Genomic DNA, 14762 nt, shown 5'->3' on the forward strand with positions numbered 1-14762 from the left:
TCATAGTTTAAGTAGGAGGGTATATTAGAGGCAGAATTTAAGACAGAAGCTATTCACACAGCCTTGGACACAATTTAAGAAAAGCACAACAAGGGATGGCGCAGTATTCTCCAGGCTAGTCACACCCATGAATCATCAAGGAGCAAAAGAGTGGCGCGATTACTGGAAAACAGAAGAAAAACAGTTTGATGGGAGGTGTTGTCTTTAATGGAGAAACACAGTAGTCTACAACGTTAAATATTCCAGTATCACTTTTTTAACCTCCCTCCCATCTCCTGTTGCTCCCATTGATCAAATCCAACCAGAGTTCAGCCAGTATGAGATGACTGATAGTTCATTGAGAGTGCATGCAGTATGTTGTACAGGGTAGAAAAGAGCGGGAAGTCGATACGGAGGGCCAACAGCAGATCTGTCTCACATACCCCAGATAAACATGCCAAGTTTGACAGAGCATGCCCAGAAGGCACAAAGAGAAGCAAAGAACAGGGATTTGTCCTAGGGTGCTGGAAGTTTTGAAGGATAAGCCTGTGTGCTCCTGTCCAGCCCCTCTGGGAGAGAACAGCACTCCAGGTGGTTCTTCTCTGGTCTGGCATCTCTGGATGTGGCTGGAAGCAGAGGCACGATGTGGGAAAGACATTTGATCTTCACATTCACTTGACAAAGTAGACTAAGTGTATTCCCATTTTTATAGAAAAAGAAGTGGAGGCTTGCAGAAGTTAAACATGACTTCATCAACTTCCACTTTACGTTCTCAGAGTTTAACCTAATTGTTTGGTAAGACTTTAATATGAAACTTTTGCAGTGAGGTAAAAACACATTCTTTTGATCCCACTCTCTGGGTTAACCGTCTACTCTGAGTTGACTCTCTCTCTCCAGGTTGACTTTTCTTTTTAAGTCAACCCCCACTCTGGGACGGCCCCAATATCTGGGTTGGTTCCACCTTCTGACCAGTGAGAGCTGCTTGGCACCATTCACACTTCCAGTCCCAGAGCATAGTTAGCTGTTCTGACCCTTGGCTGAGAAAGGGCACAGTTCACTCTATCTGGAAGGTGATGCCTTGATCAAAAGCTCTCCCTAGAATGCTTCTAAGACCAGTCTCCCGGTTTCTCTAGTACTGCTCAACAGTTCACCTGGGATAGTGTCGGAGGGAAAAGTTACCCACCTGATAGATACCTGGCCTTTTCACCCACATGGGATGTCAGCAAGGCTAAAAGTAAGTAAGCTTTCAAGGTGAGCTGGGAAGACACGGCTTGCTGAGACCTGAGTCCACATCAGGGTTGATGATATCAACATTGACACCTCAGGTAGACCCTATAGCTCCACTCAGGCCTGGACACAGTGGAGCTGAAGGGACCAGGTCTTCATGAATTAGCAATAATAATGTCAGTCACCTCACATGGAGGCTTCTCTGAGTAAATCTAAGAGTCAGCTCTAAGAGGCGGGTGTCTTAGGAAAATATTCACCATTTGCTGGGAGAGTTGTAGGTCCTACGGGCTTTTGCTGCATAGATTGTCTCCTCTGGTCAGTTTCCCTGAACTCTGATGCAGTCAACATCTCCCTTTTATAAAAGTCATGTCACTTTCCCTGCATGCCTCTTTTTCATTTAGGGTTGTGCTTTCAAACTCTGCAGCACATTAGAATCACCTAAGGAACTATTAAAAATTCCATTGAGTAGAGTGTGCTGTAGACTATTTAAATCAGAATCTCTGGAAGATGGGACCCAGGCTTAAGTGTTTTATAAAGTTCCCCAGGTGATTTCAATGTGTCCCCAGTATATGAGGCACTGATCTGGGACCTCCAACTTTAAGGTTTCTCAAGATCTTCCCTTTTTGTCCTACTTCCCCTGCAACTAAGCCCCCATTTTCTAAGCTTCTCTCTAAGTAATCTCCCCCGATTTGTCTTTCCATTGCACGTAGAGTCCAGTCGAGGTTTATGCTCCTTCCACTCCTTCAGAATTTCAGAGCCAAAGGCACCTCAGAGTCCCATGGATGAGCCTAAGACTTCATTGTTTAGATGAAAAAGCATAGGGAAGGAAGATCAGGCCATTAGATATGGTGGGGAAAGGGCCTGACCCACTGTCTTCTCTCATTGATTTGCAGAGCCTGAAAATCTCCTGTGGTCACTGATCCACTCCAGAGGAAGCACCATCAGATTGGTTCACTGTCTGGAAAGGCAAGCTGTGGTCAGATGCTAGAGATCCTTGAAGTCTGCATAATGATGTAGTACAATTAAGACTGTAGACAATGGGAGCCACTGAAAATTCCAGAGCATCAGTGTGTCATGTCTGCTTTGACAGATGTGGTTAGGGTGGAGAAAAGAAGACTCTTGGCAGTGAGACAAGTGAAGATAGAAAACGAAGCAAGAAGAGGCAAGCAATTCCGAAGGAGGCGAGAAGTGGAGGGGAGGGTAGACGTGAAGAGCAGTGGTGGGTACGTGGACCTCTCCTTCATCTCCCCAACTGACTCATGACCAAGAGTCAAGTTTTCAAGGCTTGACACGTAGAAGGACAATGTTGGTCCAAATACTACCAGCCTCAGCAGACTAACAGGATGCTGAGGATGGAGAAGAAGATGAGCTTTGACACAAACTTGGGAGACTTAAACTCTTTCTCCGTTGTTTCACTGAAGAAAGGGCCCCACTTCAAATTCCTGCAGAGAAATTTGCAGCTCATAGCTGCCAGTCTGGGGACACCTACAGAGACGCAGTGCATTGAGGTGGCTCCCTGGGTTTGAAACCTGACTTAGCATTTTTCTAGCTTAATAGAGATGTTAAGGACCCTTAACATCTGTGCCTACGTTTCCTCACCTGTAAAATTGAAATAAAAATGATGCCCACATCACAGGGTTGCGATAGATGAAATGCACTGAAACATAAAAATACTCAGAAGCATTCATAGGGCACAATAAGTACTTAATATGTAGTTGCTATTCTATTATTTTACTGTTTATGGATAGCTCATTCCTCATTGCCTAGGTCATAGGTCACAGCCAAACATCACTGGACTGGGAGTCCGGAAATCTTGTTTCTAGTCTTTTTTTCTTCCAATGACAACTTCTCTGAAGTTGATGAAGTCATGTTTAACTTCTGCAAGCCTCCATTTATTTTTCTATAAAAATGGGAACAAACTTAGTCTACTTTGTCAAGTGAATGTGAAGATCAAATGTGTTCCTCACATCATGCCTCTGCTTCCAGCCACATCCAGAGATGCCAGATCAGAGAAAAACCATCTGGAGTGCTGTTCTCTCCTAGAGGGGCTGGACAGGAGCGCACAGGCTTATCCTTCAAAACTTCCATCGTCTGCACATCCATTCCACCTCCTGGGGCTCATCTTGAGTCTCATATTGAGGCTTTTTGCTTTTCTTTGGAAAATACCTGATATTTAATCAGAGTAATAGTTATGAACCAACTTAAAGTCATGTCTTCCACATACTGGGGCTTTGAGACTCAAATTTCTATGATTATTATGGTGGAACTAAGTTCCCAGGAGAAGGAGGAACTACTGGTGTGGTGTTCTGGTCACCTGGAACAAATCAGAAGCTTGGACTCAAGTCTTGTCCATATCACTGACTTATCACCATGATGTCAGTCAAGAATTTGTTGCACAGGACTCCTTAGAAAATGAGGGGGCTAAATTAGATTTCCTCTATGTTCCATTCCAGGTCTATGTATGTCATGATTCTAAAACTCCAGTTAACTTATTACAAAAATACAGGTATTTAGTCTCAATTAAAAAGAAGAGCATTCTAACAGAGTTGACCAAATTTGGAATGAGAAATTGTGAGTTCCCCATATCTAGAAGTTTTTGAGTAGAGGCTGAATGATTTCCCGTGAGTGGAATCCCGCAGAAAGAAAGGATGGCTGGATTTCAGGGTACCTGCCAATTTGGGGATTAAGGGATTCTGTGCATTTCTGAGGATTGAGGGACCGTTAAAAAATGTAATGAGAAATCTTAAGAAATGGAGCATCTCCGTCCTACTCAGATTTTGCCCTGGTGGGGACCACATACCATGTATCTTTGAAAGGACAGCTTTGATGAACAGACTTTCAAGAAGGTGAGCCTGCTTTCACTGGCCTTGAATGGACCTCATGGTGGGTGGGAAGTGGGTGGTAGAGGCTGGGCTTAACCTTGTCAGAGCAGAGTCCCCATTGCCAAGAGGAGGCAGTCTTCCCCCACTTAGCCTGGGACAAGGCTCTGGATAGAAGGCATAGGTTGATGGGGGGAAAAACTGAATCACTCTTTGATGTTATTTTCCTGGTTCATGGACCTCTGAGAACACTTTTTACTCATTAGCCTGTCTAGACATAAGAAGTCAGCATCTGGCTTGGCCTTTTCCTCTTCTAATTTTCCTTGCTCTGTCACTTTTGCTGAAGATGGGGATGAGGTTGACAGTTAACACCAGCAAGTATGCTAGGACAGCATTGATGCTGTCCTGTGGATCCCTGACTGGAGGCTGAGACAGATCCAGCATCCTATTTTTGAAGATTTCTGACTTCAAAGGGAGAGGGAGCCATCAAGCTGAATAAAAATTGAAAATTTGGGAAGATGTATGGTTCTGCTGTGAAGACTCTCTGACACTTGCTCCACTTAACCACTAAAGTGAGTAATGTGCATGTTATAAATAGGACGGCTTGAATGTGTTGGAAGGCAGCACTGTGGGTGGCCTGTGGGTGGCCCAGGGCAGGTGTCGCCTGTGAAGGAAACTGACTGATAGAGGGGACTTGGCCAGCAAATTCCCAGAGTCTTTCTGGCCCATGGATCCCCCACAACTGAAACTCATCCAGTGCTGCTGCAGTGACTAAGCCTCTTCTGACACTCATCCTCAGGGTCCCACGCAGCCCAGCGCCCTCGGGGCCTTAGAGAACAGGCTCAAAGAGAGGACTTTACGAACTGGGAGTTCCAGCTACTTTGTGGTTGTGCAGTCATCACCTCAAAGCAAAGACAGTGAAATGTAAGGGGGAAACCCTGGTCTCTCATCTCATAAGGGTTAGAGGTTTGAAGGGGAAGAAGATCTGAGCTCTTTAACAGAGCCAGGTTCTACACAAATAGTTACTCACCTATCTCCATCCACACCAACTTGGATCAACAAAAGAACTCAAACTGCCAAGCAGAAGCAGTGAGGTGCAGCTTGGACTTTCTGCACAGGCCAGCTGCCAAGAACTAAACTGGAGAAGGAGTAATAAGTATTCATTAAACACTCACATATATGATAGACACCTGGGGGCTAAACTAATCACGGAAGCTGCCTGCCCTTAACTCTAATTTGGTTATTAAAGAGAAGATTGTCTTGCCTTATACTGAATAGACATTCAGTCATTGTTGAACTGATGAATAGAATTTAATGGGGATTCAGCTGCAATAAGGTCCGCAGGGAGGAAAGGAGACCCTGAAACCCTCTCAATCTTAGAATTGGACAGCAAGTCAGCATATTATGTGCAGGTGTCATTTGGCCATGCTTAACTACTTACATCACCTTTTCCTCTGCCCATGTCATACAATAGAGACTGAAATGTACAAGTCACAGTTTCTAGCTTTTCAAGTGGAGGTATCTATGGAACTCAGTTCTGGCCACTGGGGAAGTCTGTTGAAGAGTTTAGGAAAAAAATTATTCCCTTGCAAAAAAAAAAAAAAAAGAGAGAAGCAGAAGAAGGGAAACTTTTTACTTGGTACCACTTTTTATTTGGTACCTACTTGGTACCACAGCTTTCAAAGACAATTCAAATGCTATGCAGTTAGGCATAAGGGAAAAGAACTAGGCTCTTCTAATCCTTAAATATTTACCTCCTTAAGAGAATAAGTTTAACTACCAGTATGGCGCTTTGGATGGGAAGTTAGGAGAACTTTTCATTCATTCTTCATCCATGTGTCGCATAATTATGAAGCACATATCTTATATGTGGCTTAGCATTAGAGTAGAGCAGTAAATAAGATAAACATAGTTTCTTGTTTTCAAGAAGCCGTTAGTCCGGGGAGGCAGTCAAACACTGAAAATAGATGTTACAAGTGTGAAAACATAATGATAGGGAAAATGCAAGGTACCATGAGTTAAATTTTTAATATAATCCCATTTTTATGAGCCAGAAACAGATTCAAACAGAGATTAAATATTGTCATGTACACATTGTGACTATAACTTTGCAAATTAACTGTTAATAAACATATATGACTGATACACGCAAATGAATGTTTTATTCAACAAAGACTCCCTCTGGAAGCCCATGTTTCTATTTCAATGATACTTTTCTCATTAGTGGTGTATACTTCTTCTTTCTATTTGCATTAAAAGCGGTTCTCCTAACTATTCTCTGCTGTTTATCCTTTGATGACAAGTCTGGCTTCAGGAGATGCTACAAATTGACCACGACTTTGTCGCTAACCTGCTCCGTGAGCTTGGCAAGTTATGTGACCTCTCTGGGCCTTAGTTTCCATAACCACGGAACATTCTATGTGATGTTGTCCTGCTCAGACTGTTGTCAATCTGCTACCTTATTTTGGGGCTTCCAGCATGTGAACCTGCAGGCTGTTATTTGGGAGGAGCCATCTCAGTGCACAGTAGATGCCACTAACTTCTTCTAGAATAAGTGATCATGCAGGTGCCAAACACCTGCATTCACTAATAGAGCGAGTGGGTTGTTTCCACCATCAGAGTTCAGATAATTACAGGTAGAGACTTTATCATGTTTGGGGTTTGGCCAGTATTCTTCAAGAGATGCTTAGGGCAATTTCCCCCTATTAGTGCTGGGATCCTCCCTAGACACACAAAACAGGTAAGGCAACCGCCATTTGTCATGATACTGGCCCTAGAGCCATGCCATTCCTCACCAGGTCCCTGGGAAAATGCAGACTGAGATCCACTTTGCTGCTTTGCTGCAGTTCTGAGGGTCCCTGGACCACAATGAGAAATGAGGTGCCGAGAACCTCAAGGACCAGCTGGATGTACTTTCTCCATGATCAGGCAACACTGGGTATACAGGTGAGGAAAATGAGTGTAAGAGATGAGTATTAGATCAGACAACTCATCAGCAGCTCGCTGTGTCAGGTCCAAGTTCTCTTGAATCAGTGTTCCTGGTGGTTTTCTCTCCACCACAGCACTAATTTCAGGCTAAGATTCCTCAGGCTGTCAGCGTGAAATCATTCCCAAATGCTGCACACATTCAATGCAGTAGCCTAAGGGATGAATATTTATTGTTTACTTCTGAGCTAGATGGTCTCTTACTTAATTTTTTGGCCCGTTGAAGTCACCAAGAACTCACTGATTTAGGTTCTCCAACTTGCCACATGTATTTGTGGAATGCATGTTGCATAATTGAACATCATGTCCTCAAAGATCAGAAATAAAAAGTGATACCAAGTAGGAAGTTCTCCTTCTTCTGCTTCTCTTTTCTTTTGCAAGGGAATAATTTTTTTCCAAAGCTCTTCAACAGACTTCCCCAGTGGCCAGAACTGAGTTCCGTAGACACTTCCACTTGAAAAGCTTGAAACTGTGACTTGCACATTTCAGTCTCTATTGTATGACGTGGGCAGAGGAAAAGGTGATGTAAATAGCTAAAGCACGGCCAGATGAAATTGTCTGTCATTGCTGCTGAACTCCCTCTTGGTTAGTCCACAGGAGAATTAGGACCTGGGTTAGGTATCGACAATAGCAGTGGTTTCATCAGTGGTTTGGGCTCTTAACTCCTGCCCTTCTCCTTGGAATTTGCTCCATCAGGAATTAATGACTTAAAATATCTGCTTACGTTGTCACCTCGCCCACTAGATTGTGAGTTTCTTTAGGAAAGGACTATGACTTATTTAACACCAGCTCCTGACTCATGAAAGACTTTTTTTTTTTTTTTAATGTGGGAGGGAACTGGTAATTTATTGACAAATTTTCATTAGTTGGAAAATTAGCTAATTAAGTAATGCAACACTTAATTTACAGACACATAATATTACAAAAACAAAACCTCATTCTTAGGAGTGCTAAATCTGGAAAAGTAAAAGAAGGCATATTTAAAAAATACAGGGATATGCTTAACAGTTTCATAGGTATGATTATTTACAGGGTTATTTTAGGAAGAAACTCTTCCTTTTCTCTCCCCATATTTTTGCCTTGGCACCCAAGAAAGGGAAATTATGTCAGTTCTTTTACCATAGATTCATATCAAAACACTGTACATGATTATAGTGATGTCTGATTTCCTAAAGGAATTTGCAACATTTTATTTGCTCTATACAACAAACTGCTGAGGTAAGCAAGGAGGGAATAGAGGATCACGTTTCCTGTTATGGGACAAAACATACTAATATAGGAATAAATAGTTTAGAAATGTTTATAGACTTACTCCTTTTCCAGCCTCACCAAAAGGAATCCTGTAAATGCTAGTCCAGTTTTCACCTCCTAAGGTTTTCCAAGAGGAAAGATTCTTTCTGATGACAGAAGAGATAAATTGATCTATGCATGCCAGTACTGGAGGGTGGGAGGGAAGATGGAAGTTGCAGAAAGCTGTATGAGTAAGGAATGAAAGAGGAAGCCTTTTATTTTCCCCCTGGAGATCAGAGCCAGAATGGCTACAGTAAGAAAGTAGGTTGGAGACTCAAGAGAATTTGAGTAAGTGTTTCTGAGAATCATGTATTTCCATCCCCTTTAGTGTCTTCAGAGAGGCACAAATAATAAATAGAATTCCATCTTTATTACTGTCAGTTTGGAGACATTGCTGTTTAAATATGAAACTGCTCTGAGACTGAAGCACATGGGTCTCTGAGTTTATTAGGGTTATACACAGACAATGAAACACATGGTCAGAGAGGTTAAGAGAAGGATCTATTAATAGTAGAACCTAACTACTGCTTAAAGCCCTATGCCGTGACCTCCACTTCCACTTCACCCTACAAAACCAAAGTGTGTACATTTCGTTTGATTGTTGTTGCTTGCTTGTTTGCTTTTTGGGTTTTAAGTTTTTCTTTTCTTTCTTTTTCGGAGGGCAAGGAAGTAAGCTTGTGTGATCTTCCCAGTTCATGGAGGCTTTTCAAGTTTTCAGTTTGCATCTATCAAGCAAATGCTTTGCTGGATCGGGAGTTTTTTAATTTCTTTTTTTTTTTTTCCTTTTCCTTATCTTTGGCACCTTATCCGAGACCTGTGAGCCCCTCCGGGCTGTGTGTCTCAGAAGTGATAATTGAATTTCTCAGGGTGCAAGTCACTGGGAAGCTGAGTTTGTGGCATGCTAGCTTGGTATCTCTTTTTCTCTCTGGGTACCCCCACCCTCTCTCAGGCCAAGTTACAGCTGAAGGCTTCACATTAACATGCACAAAAACATGAATCCATAGGGCAATACACCAGTGGAATCTTTACAATTCAGACTCATAGCAGTTCATCTCTCTCCTGGTTTACCCTGAGGTTCTGGGTGAGGTTAGCCTGCTTGCTCACACTTTATTAATTTTGATTCATCTAAGGGAGGGATGTAGAAATGTCCTCATCCACATTTGTGCTTCAGGATAGTCAAAGATGTTTGTTTCTATCTATCTAAGAGAGTAAATAACTGAGTCTGGATATAGTCAGGCATAGACTTTAGTGCAGAGATTTGGATGCTTGGGCTCCTATTTGTCAGAAAGCAAAGGCCTGGAGCTGAGACCCCAAACAGGTAATCCTTGGGAAGGTATATCTGGGTATCACGGTAGCTAGCTGAGGATGTAAAGTGCTGACTATGGGTAAGGGTATAGGATAGATTGTTGCCTACTTGACCCTCTCTACAGCATCTACAGTGATTTTTGCTTGTTTTTTAATAAAAGTGGTTGGGAGGGGGAGCTTGATGGGAAAGTTACAAAAGAAACAGGAGTTTCCAAAGAATCTGAGAACTTAGGGAGGTGAGAGAAGAGAAAGGAAAAGTACTGCCCAGAGAAGAGAGGCCAGTGGAAGCATCCAGAAGGGCCTGCTAGGTTCCCCAGGGACAGCCCTGCTGTGACAGGGCAAGGGCCTGGGACTCGAGGAGATGGGAGGAAGGAAGAGTAGAAGGAAGGAAATACAAGGGCTCTAGCCTCCTCCAAAGTTAGGAAAAAATTAAATCAGGGCTGCTGATGTCACTTACTATGATTTATTGCCATCATGTGTGTGTTCACACAGGGTATACACACTTCCCATTCTCCTGGGCCCATGTGATCTGGACTTTAATCTGATTGATGATCTGACAACAGCAATAGCTGCAAGAATTTTGAAGGAACCCCAGAAGCTGATGAGCTGAACACCTGCTCTAGCGCTGGCAAAATATGGGGAAGTGATTGAAAATGACCAAAAAGAACAATCTGCCAGGCACGGTGGCTCACGCCTATAATCCTAGCACTTTGGGAGGCCAAGGTGGGTGGATCATGAGGTCAGAAGATCGAGACCATCCTGGCTAACATGGTGAGACCACTGTCTCTACTAAAATACAAAACTTTTGCCAGGCGTGGTGGTGTGTGCCTGTTGTTGCAGCTGCTAGGGAGGCTAAGGCAGGGGAATTGTTTGAACCGGGGAGGCAGAGGTTGCAGTGAGCTGAGATCGTGCCACTGCACTCCAGCCTGGTGACAGAGCAAGATTCTGTCAAAAGAAAGAAAAAAAGAAGAGAAGAGAAGAGAAGGGAAGGGAAGGGAGGGGAGGGGAGGGGAGGGGAGGGAAGGAAAGAAAAGAAAAGAAAAAATTTACCTTTAGATTCACAAATCCTCTGGTCTGCATGGGACCATGATCCACATCTGGGGGTAAAATATCAGACACAATTATATTTTGTTTGTTTTCTTTCTAATTGAAAGACTAGCATATAAAACGGAAAGGAATGGTGAGAGCTTGGCATCTCTAGAAAACTGAGAACCAGAAAAAAAAAAAAAAGAGAAGAGAAAATTGACCTTGATGGTATTTTGCATACAAATCATTAATGAATACTGCATCAAATATTTGCTTCAAAAAAGGTGTTCATCAGAAAAAGAGGCGATTTATTGCTACATGCAACTTAAATTATTTTAAATTAGTGGAAACAAGTAAGAGAGAGAGGTTAGAAATCTATTTCTTATCATGAGGCTTCTGGAAGCCAGGGATTATAGTGAGCAGCTCTACTTTTCCACCAGTCCCATTTCCATCAAGCAGGAACATGAATCATTTAAAAAAAAAAAAAAAAAAAAAAGAAAAGAAAACTGAGAACAGATCTTCACAGATTACACTGAAAGTCCATGGGGAGACATGTGGCTTGGTGGTGGAGAAAGACCAAGCCGTGAAGGGCCGACGAGTCATGACAAGGGTGGTGTATTTTACCCAGTTAGTCAGAGGGACTCATTGGTGACTTTTGAGCAGGGGAGAAACATGGTCAGATTTGGGGTTGAGAACAATCCGTCTGCTTTCAGGGTAGCAAGTGCAGCCAAGGATGGCAGGAGGGCATGGACAAAGGGATACATCTCCATTCCGTAGCATTGAACACCAAGTCATCCTCAAGTTCTAGGACTGGAGCTCCTCTGGACCTTCCCCAGTGGTCAGACTTCCCAAATGGCCAGGACTGAGTTCTGTTTTTTGGGGCTGAAGTCCAACCACTTTCTGACTTAGATGGATCTCTCAGAAATGGGAGCAAAAGCTCTTCTAAGTTTCTTGTACATACATATCAGGCATGACGGTGGGATATTTTCAGAATCCCAGGCATGAATAATGATTAAGGAAAAAAGGGCTCCAGGAAAAACATGTTTGGGAGTTTGTGGAAGAGTTCTGGATTCTGGAAGAAACTGGAAATAAGGAAGTGATCTGTCATTGGAAAAAAAAATCAACATTTCTGCTTTCACCTTCTTAAATATAAGATTTTATCTCATCATAAAGGTCACAGTGACCTGGAAAATGAGGACTTCCATCACATTTGTACAGCTTCCCAGGTTTTACAGCTTATTTTCACAAGTGTACTTTATTCCATGCTCATAACTTCCTCATGTGTTTGGTCAGCTAGATAAATTCTCAAAGCCTCAGTGTCCTTGTTTGTTCAAAAATGGGATTAGTGTGTGGCCTGCTCACAGTCAGTTGGCTAATCAGCCTAGAGCCAGAAGCCATTTGCAGGCTAATGGCCAAGCCCACCCCTCAGCACTGCCTCTGCAGCAGGCAAGGCTTGGCCGTGTGTGGCTGTGTGGCTGTGTGCTTGCATGTGAATTTGCAAGTAGCAAAGGCGACATGGGTAGCTGTTAGAGGTGGAATTGTGTTCTCTCCTAAAAATATGTTCAAGCCTAATCCCTGGTACCTGTGAACGTGACATTATTTGAAAATAGGGTCTTCGTAAATAAAATCAAGTGAAGATGAAATCATTAGAGTGGGCCCTAACCCAACATTGCTGATGTCCTTCTAAGATGACAGAACCGTATATAGTCATTCCTTCATATCCACAAATATGGGTTCCAGGACCCCTGTGGATACCAAAATTTGCAGATGTTCAATTCCCTTATGTAAAATGGAATAGTGTTTACATTAACTTACATATATCCTCCTGTATACTTTAAATCATCTCTAGATTCCTTTTAATACCTAATACCATGTAAATGCTATATAAGTTGTTGTTATACTGTATTATTTAAAGAATAATGACAAGAAAAAAGTCTGTACATGTTCACTGCAAATCCAACAATATTTTCTTTCTGAATATTTTTATCCAAGGTTGTTTGAAACCATAGGTCTGGAACCCAAGGATATGGAGGGTTGACAAAGAGTTCATATCCAAAATAGATAAAAAACTTATGCAAGTCAATAGAAAATAAATAACCCGATTAAAAAATAGACAAAAAAGTACTTACACAGACATTTTCCCAAAGAAGACATACCAATGGCCAATAGATATAGGAAAAGATCTTCGACATCCCTAATCATCATAGAAATGCAAATCAATGGGGGTGGGGAGTTGAGGAGAGATAGCATGGGGAGAAATGCCGGATATAGGAGAAGGGGAGGAAGGCAGCAAATCACACTACCATGTGTGTATCTATGCAACCATCTTGCATGTTCTTCACATGTACCCCAAAACCTAAAATGCAATAAAAAAGAAAAAGAAATGCAAATCAAAACCACAGGGAGACATCGCCTCACACCTGTGAGAATAGCTGTCCTTAGAAAGACAAAGGACAACCAGTGCTGTTGAGGATGTGGAGAAAAGGGGATCCTTACACAAGCTTGGTGGGAATGGAACTTGATGTAGCCATTATAGAAGAGAGTGTGGTGGTTACATAAAAATAGAGCTACCATATGATCCTGCAGTTTCATTTCTGGGTATATATCTGAAGGAAATTGAATGAGTTTTTAAAGGGATATCTGCCCTCCCAAGTTCACGTATTGCTATTTACAATAGCCAAATTATGAACACAGCCTGAGTCTGTTGGTGGACAAATAAAATAAATTGTGATCTATATATGCCACAATGTCTTTATTCGTATATATCTAGGAAAATTATTCGGCCTTAAAAAGGAAGTAAATCCTACCATTTGTGACAACCTGGAGGACATGATGCCAAGTAAAATAAGTGAAGGACAGAAAGAAAAACACTGCATGATCTGACTTATATGTGGGAATCTAAAAGAGTTGAAATTATGAGAGTAAAATAGTGGCTACCAGGGGTGGAGGGATAGGGGATCTGGGGAGAGGTTGGTAAAAGTATACAAGTTAGATCTTCAGAATTTACACATCCTGCATAAGTTTCAGTTATGCAGTGTGGGGACTAGAGTGAATAATACCATATTAATACGGTCCCCAATGTTTCTGACACCAGGGACTGGTTCTGTGGAAGACAGTTTTTCCATGGACTAGGATGAGGGAGACAGTTTCAGGATGATTCAAGCACATTACATTTATCGTGTATTTTATATCTACTCTTATTTCATACTAATATACAGTGAAATAATTATACAACTCATCATAATGTAGACTCAGTGGGAGCCCTGAGCTTGTTTTCCTGCAACTAAGTGGTCCCATCTGGTAGTGATGACAGACAGTGACAGATCATCAGGCATTAGATGCTCATAGTGTGCAACCTAACCCTCAAATGTGCAGTTCACAATAGGGTTTACGCTCCTATGAGAGTCTAATGCCACCACTGATCTTATAGAAGGTGAAGCTCAGGCAATAATATGAGTGATGGGGAGTTGCTGTAAATACAGAGGAAGCCCTGCTCCCTTGCCCGCCTGCCCACCCACTTCATCACCACCAGAGCTAGGAAGAAGGAAGGAAGGAATCTCTGCAGTGTGGCACAATTCCTAACAGGCCACAGACCTGTACTGATCTACTGCCCAGGGGCTGGGGATCCCTGCTGTATTATATACTTGAAATTTGCTAAGAGAGTAGATCAGGTGTTCTTACCACACACACACAAACACACAACACATACACACATGGTACCTATGTGAAGACATGGATATGTTACTTAGCTTGACTGTAGTATTCAGTTGTACATCTTAAGTATATATAACTTTGATTTAAAAATAAAAAGGAAACAGAGACACATAGGAAGAATGTCATGTGATAATTGTTCGGTAGAAAGTCCCGCCATCTTTCCCCCAGGTTTCTTGCCCCCACTCTCCCCCCAGGCTTCCTGCTGCCCTGAGAAAAGCCCGCCAAGCCTGCTCTGTTCTGCCCAGCAACAACAAGCAGCCAATCATCGCAGCAGGAAAGCCCGCCAAGCCTCGGCCTATCCTGAACCGACACGTAACCCTCTGAGCTACCTCAGCAGTCCGCCCAGAAACGGACAGCCTATCCTAAGCTCCTACGACACTCAGCCAGCCCTGTGTCCACGCCCCGTCCACCCCCCCT

The sequence above is a fragment of the Callithrix jacchus genome, chromosome 6 (assembly GCF_049354715.1).
Source record: "Callithrix jacchus isolate 240 chromosome 6, calJac240_pri, whole genome shotgun sequence".
NCBI lineage: Eukaryota > Metazoa > Chordata > Mammalia > Primates > Cebidae > Callithrix > Callithrix jacchus.